Below are 14,212 nucleotides of genomic sequence, written 5' to 3'. Positions count from 1 at the left end.
TGTGGCAGAAGTTATTTTTTAAGTGGCAAAGTGAGTACATAAATAATGTTTAACTTTGTTTAGTGAATTAGACTTGCCTCTCAATTTCTTATTAGTTTTCCCATAGTATCACTAAGGCTAACTGAGAAGCCTAGTTAAATTGTTTGTTTTATTCCTGTCTCCTTTACTCAGTTTAGGTGCTGACTATGATTTATTAGGGCGAAGGTGCTGGGTGGGTAACTTGGCAAAGTGTTTTTCTCCTTCTGCAAACAGGAGAAGATGTTCTGAAGTTTTCTTAGAGCAAGTTTTCTTAAAACGAGCATATCTCGATCTCTAGATTTTTAATGTAACGTCTTTCATAGCATTTCTTAGGTGAAATTAATGTTTTATCTATTCATTTTTCCAAAATGGAACACTATTTGTTTACCCACTGCTGATAACAAATGCATCATTTTCTAAAAAATACTGTTTAAAGTAAAATGGAAGACTGTTAGAAGTCAACCTTTATTTTCATGGATCATTTCTTGGTATCATTCAGAGTATGAAAATTAAGCTGCTATCTTTGTTTGCGATTTTCTAAATGTTTTGATATATTATGATTGATAGTCACAAATATCCCAAGAGATAAGGGAAGATGTTAGTATTTGCATTTAGTAGATGAGCAAATTACGGTTCAGAGAGGCTTAATTTGCTTAAGAGAGCTTCTAAGGACTTAATTAAGAATCTCATTAAGAGAGCTCTGTCCTGTAGTGCTTTTTCTATAAACAATACTGTCTTTCCAAGAAGAGAATATGCTTAACCACTTGAGGGAACCACACCCAGCAAGAGCATTGTATGATTTCTTCTTATATTTTTCCTTACTGTGAGCTATATCCCACATACAGAGAAGTATGTGAAATGTGTATTTATTAGTTTTGATAATAATTGTAAGTGAAAACTCATGTGCCACCATCTAGCTGGAAATAGAACACTGCAGGATCATGGAACCCTGCCTCCTTGCCTTCATGGCCCTCCCTGATCAGAGCCTTAATACCTGCCCCAAAGAAGCCACTATTTTGACTTTTGTGATCATCTTTTCTTTGCTCTTTACAGTTTGGTATCCATATATGTCTCCCTAAAAATATTGTTTAATTTTGCTGGTTTTTACTTCTTTTGCTCAACATCATACTGATGAGACTCAATCAAATGGTTGCATGTTTTCCCCCTTTAGTTGGTATATAACATTGCATTATATGGGTGAACAACAGTTTATTTGCTCTTGATGGGTTATTTCTAACATGCGGTTCTTAACAATCAATGCTGCTATGAGCATTCTTCTGTTTGTCTCCTGATGTACATGTGCAAGAGTGTCTTTAGAGTGTACACTTAAGAGGAAAATTGCTGACTATGGGAGATGTGTGTCTTTAGCTTTATCAGATGATGTTAAGTTGTTTCCAAAGTGATTGAGCCAATTTACTTTCCTAATAGCAGTGTATGAGTCTGCCCGTTGATCCTCATCTTGTCAACACATAGAATTATCAGACTTCTACATTTTTACCAGCTGTAGTTTTAATTTGTAATTCCTTGATTACAAAAGAAATTGAACATCTTTTTAATACGTTATTAGACTATTTGGATTTCCCCTTTTGTGACGTGGCTATGCAAGTCTTATTTTTCTGTTGACTGGTAAGTCATTCTTTGTATATTCTGGATACTTGTACTTTTTTGTTCCTTGGCAGCTCTGTATAAATTTCAGAAGCAACTGGTCAAGTTCCACTTAAAAAAAAAGAAGTTGATAATTTGATAGGGATTATATTGAATAGAAAGATCAATTTATAAGAATTGCTGTCTTTGCAATGTTGTTTTCTAAGGCATGGAGATGTTATATCTTTCTGTTATTAATGTAGCCGCACCAGCTTTCTCCTGGATGTATTTACATGGTAGATTGTCATCTTTTTATTTCCAGTCTTTACATATCAGTTATGTATTAGTTAATTCTGTTACAAAGACCTTAGAACACACTCTAACTCCTCTAAACTTCTATTTATTATTGTTATCCCTCTAAACTTCTATATATTATTGTTGTTTGTCTTAATTCTATCTTTTCTTATCAAGCAATATTGTTAGTGTTTTATAATTCAGTGATCATTTGGACCTTCCACTCTGTGCTTTCTTGCATCTCAGCCTTTTCTCTGGGGGATACTTTTCCATCTGCCTTTGGAAAGTCCTTCAGGAGGGTCTGTGGTGGTAAACTACCCCAATATTTGCTTGTCTGAAAATACCTTCATTTCCGCAGATATTTTCTCTGGGGAAATAAAGCCCAGAGCATTGAGGATACCATTCTGCTGTACTGTTTTCCATTATTACTGCTGAGAAGTAGCAATACTCTTTTGAAAGAATTTTTTTTTTTTCCTGCTTAAAAATTTTTCTTTTTAATTTGGTATTCTGCAGTTTCACTCTGAAATAGCTGGTTGTGGATTTTTATTTAAACTAATTTATGGCTTTTCTTGAACCATGAGATTGGTGTCTTTCAACATTCCTGGGAAAATTTCAGCCATAATTCCTTCAGATATTGCTAGTCTCTGTCTCCTTTCTTTTGACTCTCCAGTTAAATGTATGTTAGCCCTTCATTAATCCCCCATGTTCCTTTTTTCCATCTCTTTATCTCTTTTTGCTATACGCTAGATAATCTCTTCTAATACATGTTTTAGTTCAGTAGTGATCCCTCCAGCTTATCTAAACTCCTTCCATCTGTCTCTGCTATCTATTTCTATTTGTTCTGTATTGTAGTACCCTTTTTCTTCTGTGCTTGGCTGTTTTTTAATCTTGAGTTACTCAGTTTCCTTGGAAAAGTATGTGTGGGAATTCTTTCAGGCCCAGAATGAAAGCACATTCCTTTAGAGTAGAGTTGCATTCATTTCTGTTAGGTAGAGAGGTCAGGTAGTGATACATACTGTGGAGAAAAATAAAGTCAGGAAAAAAGATTAGTGAGCATGGAAGAAGGAGGCTGCAGTTTTAAATAGGGTGGTGAGGGGAGCTCTCATTGAGAAGTTGACATTTGAGCAAGGATTTGAAGGCAGGAACACCAGCTTCATGGGCCTCTCAAGGAAGAGCATTACCAACGGAGAGAACAGCAAGAAAGATCCTGAGCGAGATCCATGAATGTGAGGTCAGTGTGGCTCCCAATACTTAGAGCCACACTGACCTCACACTCATGGATCTCACCATCTGTCGATGATTGGATTGGGGAGCATATTACTTAGGGCTTTTGAGTCCTTTGTAAGGACTTCAGCTTTTGCTCTGCATGCCATGATTGCCATGGAACATTTTGAGTAGAGGACATTATCTTTTTTTTTTAATTGAAATTGACATGTAACATTGTGTAAATCTAGGGTACACAGCAAGTTAAATTGATACACTTACATATTATAATGTGATTCCATAGTAGCAATGATTAGAACCACTATCATGTAATACCATTTCTTTTTAGTGGTTGGAATTACTAAGTTCTAGTTTCTTAGCAAGTTTGTTGATTATAATGCAATATTGTTGTCTATATTTGCTGTAGTGTGCATTAGATCTCTAGGACCTATTTGCTACTCATTGCAAGTTTGTACCCTTAAATAACATCTGTCCTATCCCCCATCCCCACATCCAAATCAGATGGAGAAAGACAAATAATTGTATGAAAACCACTTATGCATGAAATACTGAATGATATCATTTATACATGGAATCTGTCACACTCATAAAAACAGAGTAAAATAGTGGTTACCGAGGATCGGGGGTGGCGGGCAGGGGACATTACCTGACCTCAGTTCTAAGACTCCCTCTGGCTTAGCTGTATGGAGACTGGATTATAGGAGCATAAGGGCAGAAGCAGGGAGGACATTTAAGAGGTGATTATAAATAATCTAGTTAGAAAATACTTTGGTTACCTGAACCAGCGGGGTAATAGGGGTGGCAGTGAGCAGTGGTAATATTCTAAATATATTTTAAAGGCAAAGCTGATAGATTTACTGGCATTTATATTTGGAGTATAAAAGAAAGAAAGAATGGCTGAGGTTTTGGTTTCAACAAACTAACTTGGAATGGGTAAGGCTCTCTGGGAAGCCTATTTCCTGAAGGCAAGATCAAGAGTTCAGTTTTGAGCATACAAAGACACCCAAATGGAGTTGTCATGGATATGTATCCAGAGTTTAGTGAACAAATCTAGCTGAAGTTACAAATATGGGAGTCATCCGTTTATGCATGATACTTAAAGCCATGAGACTAGATGAGTCACCTAGGGAGAGAGTACAGATAGAGGTGATGTAGGGAATGATAAAATGAGCAGGAGCCAGCCAAAGGACCTGAGAAGAAGCAGCCAGTGAAGTAGGAGGTAAGTCAGGATAGCATCACTTTATAGGAAGAAAGCTGGGATCAGCTGTGTGAGATACTGCACTCTGTTCTCCAGGATGGGGACTGACAATTCACCTTTACACTTCGCACTGTGAATTCATTGATGACCTTCATGAGAGCAGTTTTACTGGAGTATTTGTAAGAGACTGGAGAGAAACAGGAGAGATCTTAGAGATGGTGAATATGGACGGTGTTTTTGAAGTTCTGTAAAGGGAGCAGAGAACTGAGATGGTATTGCTAATGGGTTTGTTGTTTGTTTTTTATCATGGGAGGAATCTAACACATTTTATTACCAATGGAAAGGATCTAGTAGAGGGAAAAAAGCAGAGCAATAATCTTGAGTAGGTGAGACTGGAAGGAATACAGTGTGCAAGTGGATGGCTTTATCTAGTTCACATGGAAACAGAGGGGAAGATGGTAGTAGTTGGGTGCTAATGTGGGTGGGTGGGTAGTCACAGTGTAAGAACTTGTGGAAAGTCTCTAATGATTGCTTTTATTTATTTTTTAGTTAATTAGGAAACATGAGCATTAGGTGTGGGTAAGAATGGAGGATGCAAAGCCAAAAGTTTGAAGAAACAGAAATGCAAGTAAACTAGGGAAATAGAGGATTGCCAGATAGTTAAGATATTTGAGTGAAGTAATACATATATATGGTGTCTGGCATATGAATAAAAATCCTTTTTTATAGCTCTAAAAATCGCTATTAAAGGTAGGATTAATCTATAGTTTTCCTTCTTGTATACTTTGGCAGATTGTAGGGTTGGGATTATGCTGTCTTAATAAAAGGAATTGGGAGCTTTTTTTCCTATGTTCTGTAATGGTTAAGAGCTATGACGCAGAAATTTTCCATCTCCTTGAGGTATAGCTTAAAAAAAAGTGCCACAAGTAATCTAAACTGACAACTTTCTCCAGGGATAATGTTTTGAGAATGTTTCCAATTACTTACATGGTTATCTCCTCAAAGTTTTTTACCTCTACTTGAATCAGTTTTGATAATTTGTTTCCCATTTAATTCATTGCACAGTTTCATTAGTATCAGTATAAAGAAACTTTGTAATTCTTAATGTTTTGGTATTTGAAGTTTTATCTTCTTTATTCTTACTATTGTGTTTGTGTTTATATCCCCCTTTCTTGACTGGGCTGCCCGAAGATGGCTTTATCTTTTCTAGTGCTTGGAACGTTTATTTTTATTCTTGTCTGATAATGAAAGCACTTACAGCTATTCATTTTGCTTTTAGTGCAGATTGCCCAAATTCCATAAATAATATCTTCTAGTGTTCTCATTGCCATTAATTTGAAGTGCATTTTTTTAAAGTCACATTTATTGTGGAATAGTTTATTTACAGAAATCTTTCTAGGTATACAGTTTGATGAGTTTTGACAACTGTACGTAGTTGTGTAACCACCATCACAGTTGAGATAAAGAACATTCATCACCCCAGACAGTTCATTCAGGGCCCTCTGTAGTCAGTCAGTCCTTTCCCCAACCTCTGACAACTACCAACAATTTCAGTCCCTATAATTTTGTCTTTGCAGAATATAAACAGAATCATACAGTATGCAGCCTTTTAGGTAAAGCTTCTGTTACTTAGCATAATGCTTTTGGTATTCATCCATGTTGTTGCATGAAGCTGTAGTTGGTTCCTTTTTATCGCTGAGTAATAGGCCAATGTTTGTTTATCCATTCATATGTTGATGGACATTTGATGGTTCCAGCTTTGGCTATCATAAATAAAGTTGCTATTGTACAGATCTTTGTAGGAAATTCCTTGAGTAAATACTTAGGAGTAGGATTTGCCACATTGTGTGGTAAATGTATGTTTAACTTTGCAAGGGACTGCCAAACTGTTTTCCATAGTGACTGTACCATTTTATATACCCACCAGCAATGTAGAAGAGCTCTAGTTCTAGTTCTGTATCCTGGCCAGCACTTTTTATTGTATGGTTTTGTAATTTTAGCTATTTTGTTTAATAGATGTGTGGTGGTATCTCATCTGGTTTTAATGTGCATTTCCCGAATGACTATGATGTGAGAATCTTACAGGCTTATCACCCATATCTCTTCTTTGGTGAAATGCTTGTTCTAAACTTCTATGCATTTTTTTAAGTCTTGTTATTGAGAATTTATTCTGGATATGAACAGTTTGTACTTTTGCAACTATTTCCTAATAGTGTGTGCCATTAACATAGTATCTTTTGAAGAGCAAACGTTTTTAATTTTGATGAAATCCAGTTTTATCAGTTTTTTTTTATTTTTGGGGTTGTTTTTTGTGTTTAATCTGGAAATCTTTACCTAACCCAAGGTCACAAAGATTTCTTATATGTTTTCTTCTAGAAGTTTTATAGTTTTATATTTAGGTCTGTGTAATCATTTTGAGCTGATTGTTACATATGGTACGAAATAGGAATCAAGGTGCATTTTGATAGCCAGTTGTTCCAGTGCCATTTGTTTAAAGGACTGTCCTTTCTACATTGAATTACCTTAGCATCTTTGTTGAAAATTGGTTACCTTATCTATGCAGGCCTATTTCCAGGTTCTGTTCTCTTCCTTTGGTCTGTATGTCTGTCCTTAAGCCAGTAGCACACTATCTTGATTACCCTAGTTTTGTAGTAAATCTTGAAATCAGGTACTGTGAGTCTTCTATCTTTGTATTTCTTTTTCAAGATTATTTTGGATTTTCTAAATGCTTTGCCTTTCCATATAAAATTTAGAATCAGTCTGTCAATTTCTGCTAAAAAGCTTGCTAGGATTTTGATTGGTATTTGTGTCTACAGATCAATTTGGAAAAAATTTTCATCTTAATAGTGTTGAGTCTTCTCATCTATGAATTTGGTCTTTCCATTTAAGTCTTCCTCAGTTTCTCATCAGTGGTTTTTAGTTTTCAGCGTACAAATCTTGCACATATTCTGTTAGGTTTATTACTAAGTATTTCATGGTTTTTGATGGTATTGTAAATGATTTTGTTTTAATTTCCATGAAGCAATTTGATTTTCTCTTTGACCCTGGAATTAGTTTAAATAATGTTTTCTTTTTTTTCCCCTCTTCTTATTAATTTTTTCCCAGTTTTATTGAGATATAATTGATATATATCACTATGTAAGTTTAAGGTTCACAGCATAATGGTTTGACTTACATATGTTGTGAAATGATTACAGTAATAAGCTTAATTAGCATCCAACACCTCATACAGATACAAGAAAAAGAAAAAAAATTTTTTTCTTTAGGGTGAGAACTCTTCCTATATATCATGCAGCAGTGTTAACTATAGCCATCCTGTTGTATATTACATCCCTAGTACTTATTTATCTTCTGACTGGAAGTTTCTGTTTTTGAAGTGAGGAGCTTTTTATATTTGTTGATGAAATTTTTGTTGTTGCTAACCTTGTGTTATTAATTCCTAATTTTAAACTTTCTTTGTGCCCCTGTATAAGATCATTTTTGTAAATAGTTTATAGGAGTTGAAAAGAAAGTATCTATTTCAACATCATATAATATAATGTAATATAATGTAATGTAATGTAATCGTGTAATGTTATATAATACATAGTTATATATAATACAATGTTATGTGTAATATACAGATAAGTGTATACTATATATTATATATTATGTATATATATTATGTATTACATATTATACATTAATATAGTTCAATGTAATCTTAGTATAAAGCTATATTGAATCTTATTGATAACATTACTCAAATATACTGTATCTTAGATTTTTTTCTCTTTTTGCTCTGTGATGTTTGAATTCTTACTAGCTTCTCAAGCCAATTTATATCCATTTCAGTTAAAAATTTTTAAGGCTACTTTATAATACAGACAGAATTTTTATTAATATAAAAGAATCTTTTCTCCCAAAGCTTTTTGTCTCCAATTCTTTATGTGTTGTTAATACTGCCATTTGTTTGTTTGTTTTTCCACGTAGCTTAAAGGTCTTTGCCAATTTTATTACCCTTGACCTTTCTCTGTCATTTAGGTCTGATTGTTACAAAAGCATATACAGTCATCCTCAAAGATATGGCACGTTTGGTTCCAGACTACAGCTAAAAAAAAAAGCAAATATTGCAATAAAGCAAGTCAGATTAATTTTTTAGTTTCCCAGTACAGATAAAAGTTGTTTATACTATATTGTAATCTGTTGTGTGCAGTAGCATTATGTTTAGAAAATCAATGTATATACCTCAATTAAAAAATAATTGCCAAAATAATGTTAACTATCATCTAAACTTTCAGCAAGTTGTAACTGCTGATCACAGGTCACCCTAACAAATAGAATAGTACTGGAAAAGTTTGAAGTATTTCAAGAATTACCAAAATGTGACAGACATGCAAAATGAGCAAATGGTGCTGATAGACTTGATCAGTGCAGTGTTGCCACAGACCTTCAATTTATTAAAAAAACACAGTATCTGTGAAGTGCAGTAAAGCAAAGCAAATAAAATGAGGTATTGCTGGTAGTTAGATTTACCTCTTTAGTCTTAATAGTACAAACTACTTATTTACACTTACGGACATAATTGATATAACAGGTTTTTTTACTTCTTCCATCTTATATTGCTTATAATGCATTTTTTGTTTCCTTCCATTTTCCTTTGTTATTTTGATCAAGTTTTTTTTGTTCTGTTACTGTGTAGTGAATTTAAAGATTTTAACTTGCTAACTAAACATTATTTTTACTTACCTCTGTATTCAATTTAATACAAGAACTTAAGTATCTATAGAAAATGAAAGTATAGTGGTTGAAATGTTGCAAATTTCAACAGGCTTTAACAAATCTTCTACTCCCCTTCATTTCTCCCTCCCCCCATGTCTTATTAAAATAACCTAGAATTTAATTATACTATGGAGTTTCTTTTTTATGATAAATTTTTTCATATTTACATTGAAATTCACAGCCACATTAATAGATTACTTAAATGTTAACTGTTTTGTTGATTACACAGCCCACAAGTATTTCATTATATTACATCCTCTCTTGTGTTTTTTATTCTGATTTGTCTGTCTTGTTGCTTTTCTCTTACATTATTTTAAGTTAAAAATATGCATTTTTAAATATTTGTCTTTCCCACAAAGAATTTTTTCCCATTTTCCCTGAAACCTGAGCATACTGATTTTAATTAAATGAGTATGGTTAAATAACCATTTTTTTCAAAGCCTAGATGTATTTTTGAAAATAGTGAAACAGAGCAAGGAAAAGTAGTTCTAATGATTTAACTTTACAAGGTAATAGTTTGTTGATTTCAAACCAGAGTTTTTTTTCCCAATTACCAAGAGTATTAATTTTCTTCTAGGGCTTCTTTCCTCCGTCATTTCTTTCTTCTTTCTTTCCTTCTTCTCAGTCAGTCTTATTACAGCTAATTGATTTTTGAGTTTGGGTATTTCAAGTATAAATTGTGTCCATTCCATTAACTATTTGCACTGCTGCTTGGAAGGTATTACAATTTCCACATGGAATAAAAAATTCCATAGGAACAAATACACTTTTTTTGTGTGTTTATATTTTTCTTTGGATTTCTATATGCCTTGCTAAGATAAATACCCATTTTAGTTGTTGTTAATCTGTATTAATAATTTACACTATTATGATGTTTTAGTTTTACCTGAATAGGTTTACTTGTGCACTCTGTTACAAAGTGAAATTTTATTTTTTCTGGATATTCTTAAAGACATAATTTTGTATTTTGGTTTTATCTTTCCTGAGAGTTCTGATTTATACCTTACATGATAGTAGGAGGAATGATAAGTTAAGCCTTTTAATTAATCATTTTCTTTACAGTTAGTACAAGGAGATACAAAAAATTTAGAGGTGTTATGTCTATGATAGAGTACTTTTAAACATAATACTTCCCTTTAAAAATTTTAAACTTCTGCCATACTTTTCTGGAACACATCCCTGGTGACCAGTCCCATTCTAGGGTAGAGGAGAAGCCCCTATTTAGGAACTGACCCAGAAAACAGTAATTCAGGACAGAGCCTTGGTGGAGCAGTAAGTTAAACCAGCAGAGAGAAAAATTCAGACCAAATAGTCAGTGGAGAAGACAGTGGTGGTGAGTGAGAAAGGGAGCTCCATTCGAAGAGTAGGTTTTTCCTTTTTGTTGATATGAAAAAATGATCTTGGTAAGAACAATTTTGTAATAGATAATGTCCTTGAAACAGAATCTTGAACCAGATTTCATCATTGAAATATGAATGATGTGCCATCGCTGGGGAACTCTGTAATGTGCTCTGTTAAGTTTACTAATTTGAATTAATAAACCTTTAAATCAGTATGAATTTACTGAGAGCATTTTAGGTACCCATTACTGTGCTTAGTGACTAAAATTAGAATATAACTTAAATAATTTTATCATAAGATTTTCTAACATTTTGTTAAGTTTTTCAAATGACAAAATTCTTCTTCTCTAAAATTATTAATATCATTATCATCTTATATAAAATGTCTCACTAAATGTCTCACTTACCTTCTTGGTTTTCCCAAAAAGCTAAATGTGTTATACACAGAGCACTCTGTAAGACATAATCTTAAATACATATAAATACAGAACTCAGTCCTTAACTTCTTGGTTATTTGGTTGAGGATTTTATTTCTAAGTACAAGCGAATTAACAGTACAAGACAGGACAATTTAGGTAATAAAAAGTGGAATACATGGAAATGGACTAATTATTTGAATAAATAAATGAAAACCCTAGTAGTTACCTAATCACAATCACTTCTTCAAAAAAAAAGCTCTCTTTTGAACTTTAAAAACAGCATTTTTGTATATATTTGCTCTCATTTCTTCATCCCCTACTCTTTGTTTAACATACTTGCTCTTAGACCTTCTGTTCCCTGTCACTTAGCTCAGGCACTTAAAAGCACATCAGTGTAATAAAGCTAAGACCAGAGGCTCTTTCTGCCTTTTTCATCTTTCCTTCTAACATATTTGACACTGTCACCCTACCCCCTTCTCTTGGCTTCTTTGACGTTTACCTGTCCTCACTCACTCTGTCCCTAAACTGTACCTTTTCTGTATTCTTCACTGCCCTGTTTCCTCAGAGCTGAATCTTTGGGTTGGCTTGAGTGTAGGTGCTTTTCCCCATTTTTCCCTGTGGTTCTGTTGGCTGTTCTTAACATCAGTTTGTGCCTTCGCCAAGCAGGTTGGTCTTTTCATCTGAGCTCCAGCATAGCAGTTTGATTCTCAGTAGCTATTTGATCTTACAGACAATAGATGTCACCCCTGTTATGGTTTATTTAAATTTTTAATTCATTTATTTTAATACCAATACATTCATGTGTCAAAATTCAAAAGCTACAAAAGGGTATATAGAAAAATATTTCTCATTTACTGTTCTGTCATCCACTTAGCTCCTTGGCCCAGTGGCAACCAATGTCTAATTTCTTGTATGTTTTTCAAGAGATGTTCTATATGAAAACAACAATTCTTTTTTTTTTTTTTTTTTTTTATTGAAGGGTAGTTGACAACAGTATTGCATTACATTAGTTTCAGGTGTACAACACAGTGATTCAACATTTTATACATGATAATTCTAGGTACCAGGTATCACCATACCAAGTTGTTACAATATTTTGACTATATTTCTTATGCTATACATTACATCCCGGTTACTTATTTATTTTACAATTGGAAGTGTGTTTATATATATATATATATTTTGTGAGGGCATCGCTCATATTTATTGATCAAATAGTTGTTAACCACAATAAATTTCTGTATAGGGGGGTCAATACTCAATGCACAATCATTAATCCACCCCAAGCCTAATTTTCGTCGGTCTCCAATCTTCTGATGCATAACGAACAAATTCTTACATGGAGTACAAATTCTTACATAGTGAATAAGTTACATGGTGAACAGTGCAAGGGCAGCCATCACAGAAACTTTCGGTTTTGTTCATGCATTATGAACTTATACACAGTCAGTTCAAATATGAATATTCATTTGATTTTTAAACTTGATTTATATGTGGATACCACATTTCTCTATTATTATTATTTTTAATAAAATGCTGAAGTGGTAGGTAGATACGAGATAAAAGTAGAAAACAGAGTTTAGTGTTGTAAGAGAGCAAATGTAGATGATCAGGTGTGTGCCTGTAGACTATGTGTTAATCCGAGCTAGATGAGGGCAATAAACATCCATGTATGCAGAAGATTTCTCTCAGAACATGAGGGAGGAGGTTCTAAGCCTCACCTCTGCTGCTCCCCATTTTCTCACCAGATGGCCCCCTGCGACTGTGCCTGTCTTAGGTTGTTCCTCCCTTGAGGAATCTTACCCGTCTCTGGCTAACCAGTCATCTTCCGGGGCCATACAGGGAAATGTTAAGTTGGTAAGTGAGAGAGAAGCCTTATTGTTTGAAAAGGTTAGCTTTTTACTTCTTTGCATATTTATGTCCTGTGGCTTCTATGCCCAGCATTTGTCTTGAGGTGTCTTTACCACTTGGAAGAATTATGATACTCGGTAAATTCGACATGTGGCACGAGTTCTATTTAAAGGTTGTGATTAGGAAGGAAGAAGAAAAGCTATAGAAGTAGCAGGCGGAAGAAAACATGGGAAGATTGATTATTTCTTTGACATATCTTCTTGTAGAGTAACTTCAGCATGGATAGGTTTTAAACTACTAATTAAATTGTGCACACACATTAACATAATAGGAATATAGTTACCTAACCAAAGCATACCTGTAATTACCAGCCATCTCCAGTGAAACCAAGAAAACCAGTTAGGCACCTTAGGCATTTGTGAAAACTTATCTATGATATGGTGGATATTGTCCGACTGAACTTAAACAGTCTGAGAGAATTCAGCTAAACTAGAACAACCCATTCCTGGGGACTGTTCATATCCCATATGTTCTTTTAACGATAAATAGTCTGTGGTTGTAAGATTTTGGAGTGCTACAATTTGCACTTCTCCTAATTCTTGGTTGAGTTCCAACAGTATAGATCCAGTCCAATTTTTGTTTTACTGTATGCACAGGCCAGCTTAGATATCTCCTTCATCATTCCCATGGCAAGTCCAGGAATTGATGGGATGAGTGCATCTACATCTGTGACAGTGTGTGGATCTTTGTTGGAGTTTTTTTTTTTGCTGATCATCTTCTGTCATGAGTCTTCCCGAGAGTGCTGATGTTGGAAGTTCTTTTTCATATCGTATCTTAGTTCATTTTCGGGGTAACCAAATTAGGCTTTGATCCTCTGTATAAACACAAACAGACCCTTTGCCTACACTTTTATATGCCCTTTATATCATTGTGTAGAACTCATTAGAGGTCACCACATAGGAACTGCTTTTTTTTTTTTTTTTTAATCATTAATCTACACTTACATGACGAATACTTTGTTTACTAGGCTCTCCCCTATACCAGGTCCCCCCTATATACTCCTTTACAGTCACTGTCCATCAGCGTAGCAAACTGTTGTAGAATCACTACTTGTCTTCTCTGTGTTGTACAGCCCTCCCCTTTCTCCCACCCCGCTATGGATGCTAATCTTAATACCCATTTTTTCTGCCCCCCCTTATCCCTCCCTACCCACCCATCCTCCCCAGTCCCTTTCCCTTTGGTACCTGTTAGTCCATTCTTGAGTTCTGTGATTCTGTTGCTGTTTTGTTCCTTCAGTTTTTCCTTTGTTCTTATATTCCACAGATGAGTGAAATCATTTGGTATTTCTCTTTCTCTGCTTGGCTTGTTTCACTGAGCATAATACCCTCCAGCTCCATCCATGTTGCTGCAAATGGTTGGATTTGCCCTTTTCTTATGGCTGAGTAGTATTCCATTGTGTATATGTACCACATCTTCTTTATCCATTCATCTATCGATGGACATTTAGGTTGCTTCCAATTCTT

At 34.4% G+C, this 14,212-nt stretch overlaps 1 protein-coding gene across 2 annotated transcripts in view; it reads left to right on the top strand.

The window, feature by feature from the left end:
* Nucleotides 1-14,212, top strand: part of INTS7 (integrator complex subunit 7) — a 96,601-nt gene that overhangs the window by 36,189 nt on the left and 46,200 nt on the right. The gene's annotated exons all lie outside the window — the stretch shown is intronic.

Source organism: Manis pentadactyla, chromosome 9 (assembly GCF_030020395.1).
Source record: "Manis pentadactyla isolate mManPen7 chromosome 9, mManPen7.hap1, whole genome shotgun sequence".
Lineage (NCBI taxonomy): Eukaryota > Metazoa > Chordata > Mammalia > Pholidota > Manidae > Manis > Manis pentadactyla.
This window is presented reverse-complemented; position numbering and strand designations above follow the sequence as displayed.